Raw genomic sequence first — 15,775 nt, forward strand, 5'->3', positions numbered from 1 at the left:
CTTGGTGAATTACAGTCCTCTGCATTGTTTTCATCTTTCTGTATGTAAAGGCCTCTCTCAGGAAGTTCTCCAGTTCTTCTGGCACTCTCAGCAGACTGGTGCAACAGCCCCACTGATAAATGAGCAACATTGGAAGTGCAATGCCCTTCAGCATGTCTCTAATTGTTATAGTTTGTTGCAGTTGTGCAGTCTGCTCACACCTTCAGACGTTGCAGTGTACTGGCAAGTGGTATGTGATGCTAAAATCCTTTAATTTATATGAAGGTGATGGCATTCAGTTACTTGTAGTCATTTTCCAATTTTTAATCATAAACATACACAGTGACCCCACAAACAAAATTACTTGTATGACAGATATGTCGTCTGACCTCCAATACTTAGTGCTCCCCTTGCGAAGCTGGGGTGGATCACTAGTGTCTTATAAAAAATGAGTGTGTGCGACGTCTCCTAAACTATTGGATCAATTTCAACCAAACTTGCTAAATAATATGACTTGCTATCCGGGTTCGGAGGGGAGTGGGGGTGGGGTTAAAATCGACTGGTTCTTGAAGGGATGGGGTGTGGATGGCAAAGAAGTTTAACACAGCACATGGAAATATGCAGACTATATTTGACCAGTATTTGAGAATGATGGCACTTACTGTCCTGCAACCAGCTTCATACAAAATTTCAAAGCTCTACAAAAAAATTTTAATGGCCGACACCCTTCACAAAATAATGAATGGAAAAAGTTACAAATAACTGCATTTAACTCTTCAAGGAATAAAATGGCTGCAACAGGCATGATATTTTTATTTATTACTTCATTACTATTCACTCTATGGGAATAAGATTCCCCACTGTCACTAAGGGGCATGTGGGGGAGGGGGGATGGACAAGTAGGGGTGGTATTTATTTCCTGTATTTAGTTAACTCTGAATACTTTTAAATGTATGATGTACACTTTGTCTTTTAGTTGTGCCATTTGGTGTGTCAACCAGGTTCTGAGAATGAGCACAGCAGGAAGCCAATAATTTTGTCAATGCAGTTTGCTGGCAGGGATCACACCATGTAGTTGAATACCATAGATAAATCTAACATCCACTCTGGTATTGTATGCTGTAAAACAGCAGAGCATCAGGCATAAAGGAGGATGTTAAAAATATGGAAAAACCACAAGATATGCGTGTTTGAACATACATGCAGATGCTTGCCAAGGTCAAAGGTTATACTGTTGTATCTGACCACAAACAGTATTTGGACAATGACCTCAACATCCTATAAGTGTCAATCATGATCACAACAGTGCTCTGTGTAACTCGCTCTGTGTAACTGTGAGTACACTATGTTGGAGCTAAGTTAATTCAAACTTGGGCAAACTGGTGCCCATATAGTGAGTATTTCCACAACTAAGGTATCTGACGTGTTCGGTGTTTCAGGAGCGACTGTATCAAAGAAGTATATAACATACAGAACAAGCACAAAAACATTGTACACTAAGTCACAGTGCGATAAAGTGTGTGCTGAGTAACTGTGACAGACTGTTCATTGAAGAGGATTGTGACTAAAAATAAGAGGATGAAAACAGAAAAACCAACTGCTGAAATGAATGTAACACTCATGATCACTTCCGTGTGTGTGTGGCCATTTTTTTGTACTAACATTCAATATGCAAACCATGAGTGACCCGACAGACGTCAATACGGTAATAGAATACTTCCATACCCATCCCAGCTAGGCATTGTAGACTGTGGCAGTCGCTTTCTGTATTCTCTCCCAGAGCTCTATTGCATCATGCAGTAGAGGCAGTACAAACACTAGATCTTAAATGTGTCCCCACAGAAAAAAGTTACATGGAGTAAGATCTTGTGATCGGGGAGGCCATTTCATGAAACAGCTGACCCCTTCTGTAGCACTGCTGATCCATCAATGCGACAGCTCTGTGTTCAAGTACCCACGCTTCTCTTTGCTGGGCACAAGCAACCCGTCTTAACAAATTTGCTTTGCCAGTGGCAAAAGATCTTCCTTATTGGTGGCTTCTTACCGTAATTGGTTCTAAACATCCGTTGAACAGCTGTAGCACATTGTATTTGTCGAACTCCAACACACATAAATCCTGCTCTGCACCTGAACCTGAATGTTTTCGACCAGCACTGACTATCAGTAAATTACCAATTGGGTCTCACTACACACGAAAGTATCACTGTGACAATAAGAATGATATTTTATAAGTCAGGATTCACTAATACATACTGAACGAAACCAATGTTAGTATGTACCTTAAATCATCATCATCATCGTCATCTTTTACTGGAGCTAGTAAAATCCCCATCACGTATGAATTCATTGTTTATCAGACATTGATAAAATTTTATGTAAAAGATTCACATCCTATAGATAGCATCATTATGCATACACCATAGTTGCTATAATGGCCAAGTTTGTATTTGATTATTACTTTTATTCTACCAATGCCCCTCAGCCTACTGTCTTTCATTCGAAGCACATTCCACTGGTGTGTCACCAAGGGTACATTCTTTTTTTCAGACGGACTTTATAGCTAGAACCAACAAGTCCGCATGAAGCCAATCACTACATTGTTATGGTCATCAATAGAGCGCACCTAAGGCACAGCGGGGAAATCTACAAATCATTTCAATAGGGATGGACGAAGAACATGAAGTCCAAAAAATGTGCAGATGCACTTGAGAAAGATAATGTTTACTGCTGCCAGGAGACACACTGGATTGAAGCAAATTCCAAAACAAACCCCTTGCTCATGAAACACTTATGAGGAGTATGAAGATAACCTACAATTTGCATTGTATCTTTTCAGCTTCTCACAAACTTATGTGAGAAATCTTATGGAAGGAAAAAGACATCATCCAGTCACCTGCAGATGAATGATAAGTACAAACATCATTCACCTTCACAAATGCAACATCCGTGCTGATTGTATAGGAGTCAGTTTCTGGGCAGATAGGTGTGGGAGATGGAAAAGAGGGGAAGGGGATTCTGGCAACACGGAGAGGACAGTAATAGATAGGGAAGTATTAGCCCAGCCTTCCACCAGCACCCTATGTTATGCCCATTTTGCTGTACTCATTCTCTCTTCTCTTCTCATTTAGCTCCCCCATTCTCCTGTGAACCAATATCATAGTATCTCACTCTCAAGTCGGCTGCATATTAGTGGGTGTCTCCTGTCTGATGGTAGTCACAGATACGGGACTGTTATAGATTGGCACACAGCAACTTTCATGAATATCTGTGGAAAGTGGTTGAAGGGCAGTGAAATCATGAGCAAGCAAAAAGGTGTTGGACAGCTGTGCTTCATCAAATAACGTGGATATTACAGGTTTGCAAGATGGGGCAATCTGTGGCACTCTTGACAGCAGAATGCTGCACTGGTGCAGGCACTAGTGTTTACGAGGAAAATGTTCAACACGGGGCTCCGCAGTAGACGACTCTTACCCATTACCATGTTGATTTGACAACATCATGAATTACAATTACTTTGGGAATATCTAGACTGGGCCATGAATCAATAGAAATGTGCTGCCCGATCAGACAAACCATGTTACAGCAGGTCAATGGTTGTGTTTGAATACACTGTCCAGGTGAAAGACTGCTCGTAACTTACATTGCTCAGTGGACACATGCCAGGGATGGCAGTATTTAATTATGAACAACATTCCCCTGGCTTCCATGGGATATGTAACAGTAATGAACGGTACTATGACAGCTGTGAACTATACGGGCATTATTGCGGCCCACCTGCATCCTCTCACATTCAATGTCTTCCCCAATGACAATGCCATCAGAAGGATAGCTGTCCAGTCGCAGCATGAGAATAATCTTACAGTCATTTGAGGAGCACGATAATGAACTCACATTGATGTCTGGGCAACCAAATTTTCCTTATCTGAACCTAATGGAGCAGAACACACTTGAAACCTTTTGCCCACCAGTTATGAGTCCAGAAACCATTGTCCCTTATGGGAATTGTGTGATATGTGCATAAGCACCTGGGGTCCAGAAATCTACCAAACCCTTATCGATTCCATTCCAGGCACAACTGCTGCTGTACTGTGGATCATCATGCTATTAAGCAGCTGGTCATAATGTTTTGGCTCATCAGTATCCCTCATTTCTGGGCACGATGACCGATGAGGGACATCCTATCCAAGATCACTGCCAGCCCTCCTGAGGTGGTATTCCACTGCCCAGCCAACACACACATTCCACTCCATTCCTATACCACTCTACTCCCAACCCCTTGCCACATAGATCACAATCCTTTCTGAAGCCCAAGGCGCACGACCTGTCATATCTACACACCCAGCACTTCCTATCCTACACCATCAGAGATGGTTCCACCTATAAAAGCAGCCATGTCATACACCAGCTATGCTTCAAACACTGCACAGTTTTTTATATCGGTATGACTACCAACTAGCTGTTTACTAGGATGAATGGTCTCCACCGAACTGTTGCCAAGAACAAAGTTGACACAATTTCAATGCCTGCTTCACAGCTCAGACCATCTGGATCTTTCCCTCCACCAGCAGCTTCTCTGAACAACTCAGATGGAAGTTATGCTTGCAACACAGCCTTTGCTCCTTAACTGTCCTGGCCTCAATCTCTGGTAATCCACTGCCCCTGCACCCTCCAGCCAACAGCTTCCCCTTCGTATTCATGGCCTCGTACCACCTTCACTGTGCATGCTCCCAACAACCCTACATCACACACCCAGCCCATGTACATGCCATCTCTCCCTTTCACAATCCTAGCCAGGAAACATGCTGCCTCCCTTCAAGCCACTACTCACTCTCCCTGCCTCCTGCTTCTCGCTTCCTCTACCCGCCCCACAGACCGTTCCACCTGCTGGAACGCAGCACTGGCACTGTCTGTTCAGCTGGCAGCATGTGGGGCATAGGGGTGTGTATGCAAAGAACAATCAAAAATGGTGATCGGATGCTTCTATGGCTAACTTGGGTCAGGATCTGTAGTTGTAGAGCACTTCAGACAGAACTTGCAGAATGTCGTTAGCAATTTTCCTAATCATGCCATTGTAATAGGGGGGTGAATTAACTTACCAGGTACAGATTGTGAGTGTTATGCCACCAAATTGGTGCCAGAAACAGGGATTGATGTGGCATTGTTCTGGATGTCTTGTCCGAAAACTACCTTGAGCAAATTGTTAGAGAACGAACCCGAGAGGGTAACGAATAATGTCTTAGACCTCCTGCTAACAAACAGACCTGAACTTATCAAATCAGCTAATGTAGAGGAAGATATCAGTAATCATAAGGCTGTGACAGCATCTATTATGACGAATCCTACAAGGAATGTTAAGAAAGGTAGGAAGATATATTTGCTCAGCAAGGGTTACAGGATACAAATTTCAAAATACCTCAGCAGTCAGCATCAAATATTTGTAGATGAGGACAAAGATGTGGAGAAAAAATTTAAAGACATTGTTCAATATGCCCAACACAAGTATGTTCCGAGTAAGGTTTTGAGGGATGGGAAAGATCCACTATAGTTTAATGGCCATGTTAGAAAAGCGCTATGTAAACAATGAGCACTTCATCTCAGATTCAAGAGAAGTAAAAACCTAGGTGACAAGTGATTTTGGTCGTTTGTAAAATCAGTAAGTGGGTCAATATCATAATATTCATTCTTTCAGGAACCACAACTGGCTACAAAACAAAAGATAACAGAGAGATGGCCAAAATAATGAATTCGGTCTTCAGAAGTTGTTTCACCGTGGAAGATCATAAGATGTCATCTCCTTTCAATCATCATGCGAATGTTGAAATGGCAGATACTGAGATAGCCAATCGCGGAATTGAAAAGCAGCTACAATTGTCTAATAGTGGAAACACATCAGGAAGATAAGATACCTATAAGATTCTATAAAGATTGTGCAAAAGAACCAGCTCCTCTTCTGGCAGTAATTTATTGTAGATCTTTTGAGCAATAAAAGGTACCAAATGACTGGAAAAAAGCACATTTCATTCCCATTTTTAAGAAAAGCCATAAGGCAGATCCACACAATTACAGACCTATATCATTGATGCCACTCTGTTGTAGAATTATGGAACATGTTTTATGCTCACGAATTATGACTGGAAAATGACCATCTCCACTATAAAAATCAACATCGATTTCACAAACAGAGATCCTGCGAAACTCGGCTCTCTCTGTTTCTCCATGAGATCCACAGTGCAGTAGACAACAGTGCTCAGGTTGATGCCATGCTTCTTGATTTCAGTAAGGCATTTGACACTGTCCCACATTGCCGTTTAATGACAAAAATATGAGCTGATGGAGTATTGGAGCAGACTTGTGATTGGATTCAAGACTTTCTTGCAGATAGCATTCAACATGTCACTCTTAACAGAACAAAATTGAAAGATGTAAAGGTAATACCAGAGTACCACAGGGAAGTGTGATATGGCCATTGCTTTTTACAATATATATAAATGATTTAGTAGAAAGTGTCGGATGCTCTTTAAGGCTATTCACAGACGATGCAGTGACTACCAAAGTAGCAACGCTAGAAGATAATAAGAATTTGTGGAACAATCTGCAGAGAATTGATGACTAATCTAGGTCTGGCAGTTGACCCTGAACATAAATAAATGTAATGTATTGCACATACATAAGAAAAGAAGTCCACAACTGTACAGCTGCACTACTGACAAGAAACAGCTGGAGACAGCGTCTGCCGTAAAATATCTAGGCGTATCTATCCAAAGTGACCTTAAGTTCAACAACCATATAAAACAGATAGTGGGAAAAGCAGACACCAGACTCAGATACAGCGGAAGAATCTTAAGGAAATGTAACTCATGTACAAAAGAAGTGGCTTATAAGGTACTTGTTCGCCCGATTCTTGAGTATTGTTCATCTACTCGGATCTCTATCAGGTAGGACCGAAGGAGCAGAAAGAGAAGATCCAATGAAGAGCGGTGCATTTTGTCTGGGATTGTTCAGCTGGCGAGAGAGCGTTACAGAGAGGCTACATAAACTCCACTGGTAAACGTTACAAGAGAGGCACTGTGCATCACGGAGAGAGTTAATATTGAAATTTCAGGACAGCACTTTTCAAGAGGAGTCAGTAAACATATTACTTCTCCCCAAATACATCTCTTGTATTGACCACAAGGAGAGGATTTAAGAAATTAGAGCCAATACACAGGCTTACAGATTTTCTTACTGCTGTATGTGCTTATCGGATTTGGTGAGTCATCTTCCTTAATCCAAAAAGTATTTACATTCTATCAGGCAAGAATGCCAGTAAGAAATAAGTTGCCCAATATGGAGTACATCACATATGCCAACAGCTTATGTGCATATTAACATGTCTTCCTAGTGCAGCTGATAATCTGCAGAATTGTCACTATACTGATGTGGCAATTGATTCAATCTTATGTATAACATCATTTCATCTCAGTTTAATTTGCTGTCAGTAATGCCTTAAATGAGAGCTGTGTATCTTATTTTTATCAATGTGTAGTAGATTTTGGTGACACATATAGGAGGAACATTGATAAAGCTGAGCTGGTAAACAAAACAGTAGTTTTCAAATTCCAGTATAGAGAGCTGATTGAAAGCTCTGTAACAGTTTCCCATTTAAATATTTTGAAGATGTCTTTCAAACTACGGGTTACGAGATGCTTATTCAAACATCGAAGAAGCTTTTAGGACATCTATGATACTTTCAGAGACTAGCATCTTGTCAATGCAATTTCAATGAAACAAGGACGATATAAGGACTACTCATGGTCGAGCAACGGCTGAAAGATCACTGTGAAATTCATCTGCCTAGTGTTGTGATACCACTGCTAAATTTGACTTCAATGACATAATCAATGAGTTTGCTTCACTCAAAGCAAGCAAACAGAATGTAAAATTATAATAAAAATGCAGTTCTTGGAAAGCAATGTGTTCTCAACATTTAATAATAACCTTTTCTCATTTTTTTGTGATTAATGCATTATTAATCATTTGTGAGAAGCAAATAATATCAGTTCTTTCATATATATCACGCTGAAGTCAATGTACAGCAGATGCCACAAAAAATCTGTAATTTGTTTACTATATTGATACACTCAATTTGTTTTGAGTTTGTACTTCACTTCAATAATCTTGTTTTCAAATAATGATTTATTATTTTATCAAACCTACATTACAAAACACAAAATTTTCTAAATCTGTATAGAAAAAAATTGCAGGAAGGTAGTTTTCTGGAAGGCCAGGGAGGGGGGTGGAGGTGGTGGGTGGGCAGATAAATGCATCTTTGGCAGTACTGTCAGGGGAAAGGAGCACCTTGGCACAGTGCTGACAACTAGTGCCACTTAGCAGCAAGCTTTTTATGAGTTATACATACGGGATTTGAACACATTTTTTGAAATACATGTTTTAATCACTTTTCTAATTTTAAGTGATTACATGTTCCGGTAGCATAATTTTCATCAATTTCTTCCCACTTCCCATTCTCTTTAATACATTCAAGTTGTCTTCCATGGAAAGAATCACTTTGTTCCTTCTACTCGTCATGCTAATATCAGATGTGAAAATAAAAATGGCCATACCCAACAAACATAATACTGAACACTGTACACCACTGGTGGTTCATTGTGATGGAACATGGTGGTTGTGCTGCTGACTCTTGAGACAACAACACAGGCACAACTTGTATTGAAATTTTGGCAGTTAATACTGACTGTCACATAAGCAAAGGTCAGGTAATTTAGATCCTACTTTATTATAAACGATTCTAGTGCTACATTTTCTCCTTAAGTAATATTATCACCACTCATAAAGGCTAGTTCAGAAGAATAACACATATTAGGTTCAAGCAGCATCAGTTGGGACACAAAACAAGCCTCATCCACTGCCCCTACCACCAGGTTAATGAAGCATTGTACAGCAGTGAGATGTAGATAGTGAGAATACCGATACAGAAGAGAAGAGAAGCATTTGAGATGTGGTGCTACAGAAGAATGCTGAAAATTAGATGGGCTGATAGGGTAAGGAATGAGGAGGTGCTCCACAGAAACGGTGAGGAAAGGAATGTATGGAAAACAGGAATAGGATGATTGGACATGTGTTCAGACATCAAGGAATAACTTCCATGGAACTAGAGGGAGATGCAGAAGATAAAAATTGTAGAGGAAGTCAGAGATTGGGATATATTCAGCAAATAACTGACGACATTGATTGCAAGTGCTATTCTGAGATGAAAACAGGAGACAAATTTGTGGTGGGCCACATAAAACAAGTTAGAAGACTGATGACTCACAAAAAAGGGGTACATACGGAATCTTACAGTTGGCCTCTCTCGTGTACTACTACATCATCACCACCACCACCACCACCACCACCACCACCACCACCACCACCACCACTCCCCAGGCTGCTACAATATAAGACTTTCACAAACCAATTGAGTAACTTGATTTTCACTGTGTCCTAATAGTAGACCATAGCCTGTTTATTTGCTGAGGAACTGTATCACCCAAAGTAAGTACTTTGTTTACAAAGGGTAACATTACATTCTCAATGACACAAAGATACCAATTAAAATCGATGGCACTGTAAATACAGAACAGCTTGCTGCCCCCCCCCCCCCCCCCCCTCCCCAGACAATAGCCCCTCAAAGTAAGTTAGCACTCCATACATACACACAGCACAAATTGATGTGAGCTCTGTGAAGTTGACACAAAGTCTCAGCACAACTAACACAAAATCTAAAATAATCACCAAAGAAATGTGGCTGGTGGTTTAATGCAGGTCTGCATAATGGGCTATCATGTACAATCCTCATCTCTGCAATCTACGTAAACTTTAACCTGTTTACTAGAATTAAGTCTTGGTCTCTATTATTTTTGCCCCTCAAACTTCCCTCCATTACCAAAGTAACTATTCATTGATGCCTCACGATGTATCCTATGAACTTATTCCTCCTATTATTCAAACTGCACCACACATTTATATTCTCCCTGAACTGATTCAGTACCTCTTCCTCCGTTAACTGAACTACCCAGTAAATGATTAGTATTGTTCTGTGGAGCATCTCAAAAGCTTTTATTCTATTCTTGTTTCTACTATTCATCGGCCATATTTTACATCCGTATAATGGAGGTTCTGATCATCAAAGCATAACAGATCCACAAATTAAAAGAGAATCTGAAAATTTAACCTAAAGATATTTGTTTATTCTGTAAAACAGCCCTACAGCGAATGGTGTTTCAGGCATGCGATAAGTGCCTCCTATAAGCAGCTGGAAATTGCCCCGACTGATGTCACACAACTGGAAGCTTCTGCAAACGGGATTGCTTGGAGGACTACTGAGACATGTACCACAGATACCAAAGGTACCTCAAGTTCTTTCCTCTCCTGTGAATATTGTCTCCTGTACAGGAACTACAGGAACTATCACCACTTTCCACTCAACAGTGTCATTTCAATGGTATGCCTACAGACTTGTGAATATTGTCTCCTGTACAGGAACTACAGGAACTATCACCACTTTCCACTCAACAGTGTCATTTCAATGGTATGCCTACAGACTTGTACAGGGGTGACATGACCATGAAGAACTTAGGGTGGTACACTCATCCCCTAATTGAGAACTCTGAGGTGCTGACTTCCACTGAAACTGAGGCAGTAAGACTCACTTCACCTGTTGTGAATCCTGTCATGTCCCACAGTGAGGGGGGGGCATCAGGAACAGGTGGTTGTTGCTGTTGTTATTGTTGTTGTTGTCATCGTCTTCTTCTTCTTCTTCTTCTTCTTCTTCTTCTTCTTCTTCTTCTTCTTCAGTCCAAAGACTGGTTTGATGTAGCTCTCCATGCTACTCTATCCTTTGCAAGCTGCTTCATCAATGAGCAACTATTGTACACTACATCCTTCTGAATCTGCTTAGTATATTGATCTCTTGGTCTCCTTTTACAATTTTTACGATCCACACTGCCCTCCAATACTAAATTGGCAATCACTTGATGCCTCAGAACATGTCCTACCAACCGATCCCTTCTTCTGGTCAAGTTGTGCCACAAATTCCTCTTCTCCCCAATTCTATTCAATACCTCCTCATTAGTTACATGATCTACCCTTCTAATCTTGAGTGTTCTTCTGTAGTACCATATTCTGAAAGCTTCTATTCTCTTCTTGTCTAAACTATTTATTGTCCATGTTTCACATCAATACATGGATACACTCCATACAAATAGTTTTAGAAAAGACTTCCTGATACTTAAACCTATACTCAATGTTAGCAAATTTTTCTTCTTCACAAATGCTTTTCTTGCCATTGCCAGTCTACATTTTATATCCTCTCTACTTCGACCATCATCAGTTATTTTGCTCCCCAAATAGCAAAACTCCTTTACCACTTTAAGTGTCTCATTTCCTAATCTAATTCCCTCAGCATCACCTGACTTAATTCGACTACATTCCATTATCCTCGTTTTGCTTTTGTTGCTGTTCATCTTATATCGTCCTTTCAAGACACTGTCCATTCCGTTCAACTTCTCTTCCAGGTCCTTTGCTGTCTCTGACAGAATTACAATGTCATCGGCGAACCTCAAAGTTTTTATTTCTTCTCCATGAATTCCTACTCCACCTTTTTCTTTTGTTTCCTTTACTGCTTGCTCAATATACAGATTGAATAACACTGGGGATAGGCTACAACCCTATCTCACTCCCTTCCCAACCACTGCTTCCCTTTCATGCCCCTAGACTCTTATAACCGCTATCTGGTTTCTATACAAAATGTAAATAACCTTTCGCTCCCTGTATCTGACCACTACCGCCTTCAGAATTTGAAAGAGAGTATTCCAGTCAACATTGTCAAAAGCTTTCTCTAAGTCTACAAATGCTAGAAACGTAGGTTTGCCTTTCCTTAACCTTCCTTCTAAGATAAGTCGTAAGGCCAGTATTGCCTCACGTGTTCCAATATTTCTACGGAATCCAAACTGATCTTCCCCAAGGTCAGCTTCTACCAGTTTTTCCACTCAGCTGTAAAGAATTCATGTCAGTATTTTGCAGCCGTGACTTATTAAGCTGATAGTTCGATAATTTTCAAACCTGTAAACACCCGCTTTCTTTAGGATTGGAATTCTTCTTGAAGTCTGAGGGTATTTTGCCTTTCTCATACATCTTGCTCACCAGATGGTAGAGTTTTGTCAGGGCTGGTTCTCCCAAGGCTATCAATAGTTGTAGTGGAATGTTGCCTACTCCCAGGGCCTTGTTTCGACTTAGTTCTTTCAGTAGTCTGTTATATTCTCACCCAGTAGCATATCTCCCATTTCATCTTCACTTACATCCTACTCGATTTCCATAATATTGCCCTCAAGTACATTGCCCTTGCATAGACTCCTTCCACCTTTCTGCCTTCCATTCTTTGCTTAGAACTGGGTTTCCATCTGAGCTCTTGATATTCATACAAGTAGTTCTCTTTCCTCCAATGTTCTATTTAATTTTCCTGTAGGCAGTATGTTTCTTACCCCTAGTGATATATGCCTCTATATCCATACAGTTGCCCTCTAGCCATCTCTACATAGCCATTTTGCACTTCCTGTCGATCTCATTTTTGAGACATTTGTATTCCTTTCTGCCTGTTTCATTTACTGCATTTTTATGCTTTTTTCTTTAAGCAATTAAATTCAATATCTCTTTTGTTACTCAAGGATTTCTACTAGGCCTTGTCTTTTTACCTACTTGATCCTCTGCTGCCTTCACTATTTCATCTCTCAAAACTACCCATTCTTCTTCTACTGTATATCTATCCTGTGTTCCTGTCAATTGTCCCCTAATACTCTCTCTGAAACACACTACAGCCTCTTTCAGTTTATCCAGGTCCCAGATTCTTAAATTCCTACCTTCTTGCAGTTTCTCCAGTTTTAATCTACAGTTCATAACCAACAGATTGTGGTCAGAGTCCACATCTGCCCTTGAAAATATCCTACAATTTAAAACCTGATTCCTTAATCTGTCTTACCATTATATAATCTATCTGAAACCTTCCAGTGTCTCCAGGCCTCTTCCACGTATACAACTTCTTTCATGATTCTTAAACCAAGTGTTAGCTATGATTAAGTTATGCTCTGTGCATAATTCTAACAGACGGCTCCCTCTTTCATTTCTTAGCCCCAATCCATATTCACCTACTATGTTTCCTCCTCTCCCTTTTCCTACTGTCGAATTCCAGTCACCCATGACTATTAAATTTTCATCTACCTTCACTGTCTGAATAATTTCTTTTATCTCATGATACATTTCTTCAATCTCTTTGTCATCTGCAGAGCTAGTTGACATGGAAACTTGTACTACTGTGGTAGGCATGGGCTTCATGTCTATCTTGGCTACAATAATGCATTCACTACACTGTTCGTAATAGCTGACACACACTCCTATTTTTTTATTTACTATTAAACCTACTGCTGCATTACCCCTATTTGATTTTGTATTTGTAACTCTGTGTTCACCTGACCAGAAGTCTTGTTCTTCCAGTCACCAAACTTCACTAATCCCCACAATATCTAACTTTAACCTATCCATTTCCCTTTTTAAATTTTCTAACTACCTGCCTGATTACGGGATCTGACATTCCACACTCCGACTCATAAAATGCCAGTATTCTTTCTCTTGATAACAACATCCTCCTGAGTTGTCCCTGCCTGAAAATCCTAATGGGGGACCATTTCACCTTGGGAATATTTTACCCGAGTGGACGCTATCATCATTTAACCATACAGTGAAGTTGCAAGCCCTTGAGAAAAATTACGGCTGTAGTTTCCCCTTGTTTTCAGCCATATGCAGTACCAGCAGACCAAGGCCATTTTGGTTAATGTTACAAGGCCAGATCAGTCAATCATCCAGACTGTTGCACTTGCAACTACTGAAAAGCCTGCTGCTTCTCTTCGGGGACCACATGTTTGTCGCGCCTCTCAACAGACATCCCTCCGTTGTGGTTGCACCTACAGTACGGTTGAGGCATCCAAACCTCCCCACTAATGACAAGGTCCATGGTTCATATTGGGGGGGGGGGGGGGGGGGGGTGTAACCACTAGGTGTCTAATAAATTGTTGTCATCAAGTAACAGGTACAATTAAACAGCCTTCAAGGCTCAATGAAATGCCTGTTTGAGATCTATACATAACCTGGGGGGGGAGGGGTGGGTGGGTGGGTGGGAGGGGGAGGGGGGGGGGAGAAATTAGCTAATGTTTGGAGGAAATCATGTAAATGGTCGGCATGTTGCCATAGTTTCTGCTGAGGAAGTTTACTGTAAACATAAAACTGACTCATCCTACAACACAATAGCAGCTTGCAATTACAATCCTTGGCACATGCAATAACTACACACACACACACACACCATGGTTCCTACTCCAGAGAGCATTAAATATTTTCCTTACTAGAGAGAAATTATCACCCCCTTTCTGCAGCTAGTGGTCTTGCGGTAGCATCCTCGCTTTCCACACGCGGGATCCCAGGTTCAATTCCCGGTGGGGTCAGGGATTTTCCCTGCCTCAAAATTACAGGGTGGTGTTGTGCCGTCTTCATCTACTCGTTCATTCCCATTACAGTTGGAGGAAAGCAATGGCAAACTATCTCAGCTAGGACCTTGCCTAGTTGGCAGTGTGGGTCTCCCGCATCGTCCCCTACGCTCCTTGGAGTATGGGACCTTATCATCTAGAAACAAGCCTCTAGAAAGCAAGTACTGCCCAGTAATTTTATCTCATATTTTTATAGATGACACAATCACTATGTCTTCTTCTTGTAACCATACAGAGTGATTGAGTGTAATGAAACAGCACCTACCTCAATGGTCAACCTAAAGAGGTCGCCTTGCATCATCACATATGACACAGCAAACATTGACCTATGTGCAAAACAGCCTTATATAAACCAGCATGCAAAGCCCTCTGCCAGACTAATGTCAATGCAAGAACTCTATGTTCAACTGTTAGATGTGCTTGAATGTGATCTATGCTTAAGTGTGACTGTAGAGATTCCTACTCCATTCAGCATCTTTATGTATCCATTCATGTGGAAGTGGGATAAAAGTTGGCTGGTGGGAATTCTGATATCATGTTTGTACAACATTACAATACTTTTGGCAAAGAGTGGAGTATTCAGCTCCATGTATTTTGTTTCTCCGTACACTATGGGTAATATGTCAGTGGAACAAATTCTTCACTTAATGTTGAACAGCAGTCAGTTCTCACTGTTGATGGGATGGTTCACCACCGTTGACGCAAAACCCATTGTTTCCTTCATATGACGCTTGTGTGAAAGATTGTAACACATATGAAAAACATCTTCAGCAACATTTTTAAGATTCCTTAGTCACTGACCACAATATGTGTACAGTTTTTTTCCATCGATTTATCACCTTTTGTGTTAGCTAGCTCCTCTCCAGGAACCTGCCAATCTCTCTTTTGATGAAGTGCCAGTTGCTCTCTACATATCACTGCAAACATACTCATTTTATTGCAGCTCGCATCAAATTGTTCTATTGTAAAAAGTGGCCACACCAGTCGTACAGAGTCATAACATGTAAGCTTTAACAGCTGGCATCTTCATTATTTAAAACTTCCGGGCTGAATTGCCGAGGTCCATATATAAAACTACTTCTCCTTCCTGACGCTTCGTTGCCTACTGCGGGCAACATCATCTGAGGTGAGTCGGCGACTGGCTGCTAGGCGCTTGAGGTCCCACTTATATAGAGCGCTTAGATGGCGCCACCACTCATCACGTGCTTTCGACTTTAAAACTA

The 15,775-nt window shown here is 40.8% G+C and overlaps 1 protein-coding gene across 3 annotated transcripts in view; it reads right to left on the reverse strand.

Moving 5' to 3' along the window:
• LOC126353937 (activated Cdc42 kinase Ack) overlaps positions 1 to 15,775 on the reverse strand; it is a 403,423-nt gene that overhangs the window by 13,244 nt on the left and 374,404 nt on the right. The window lies entirely within an intron of this gene.

Source organism: Schistocerca gregaria, chromosome 3, assembly GCF_023897955.1.
Source record: "Schistocerca gregaria isolate iqSchGreg1 chromosome 3, iqSchGreg1.2, whole genome shotgun sequence".
NCBI classification, from domain to species: domain Eukaryota; kingdom Metazoa; phylum Arthropoda; class Insecta; order Orthoptera; family Acrididae; genus Schistocerca; species Schistocerca gregaria.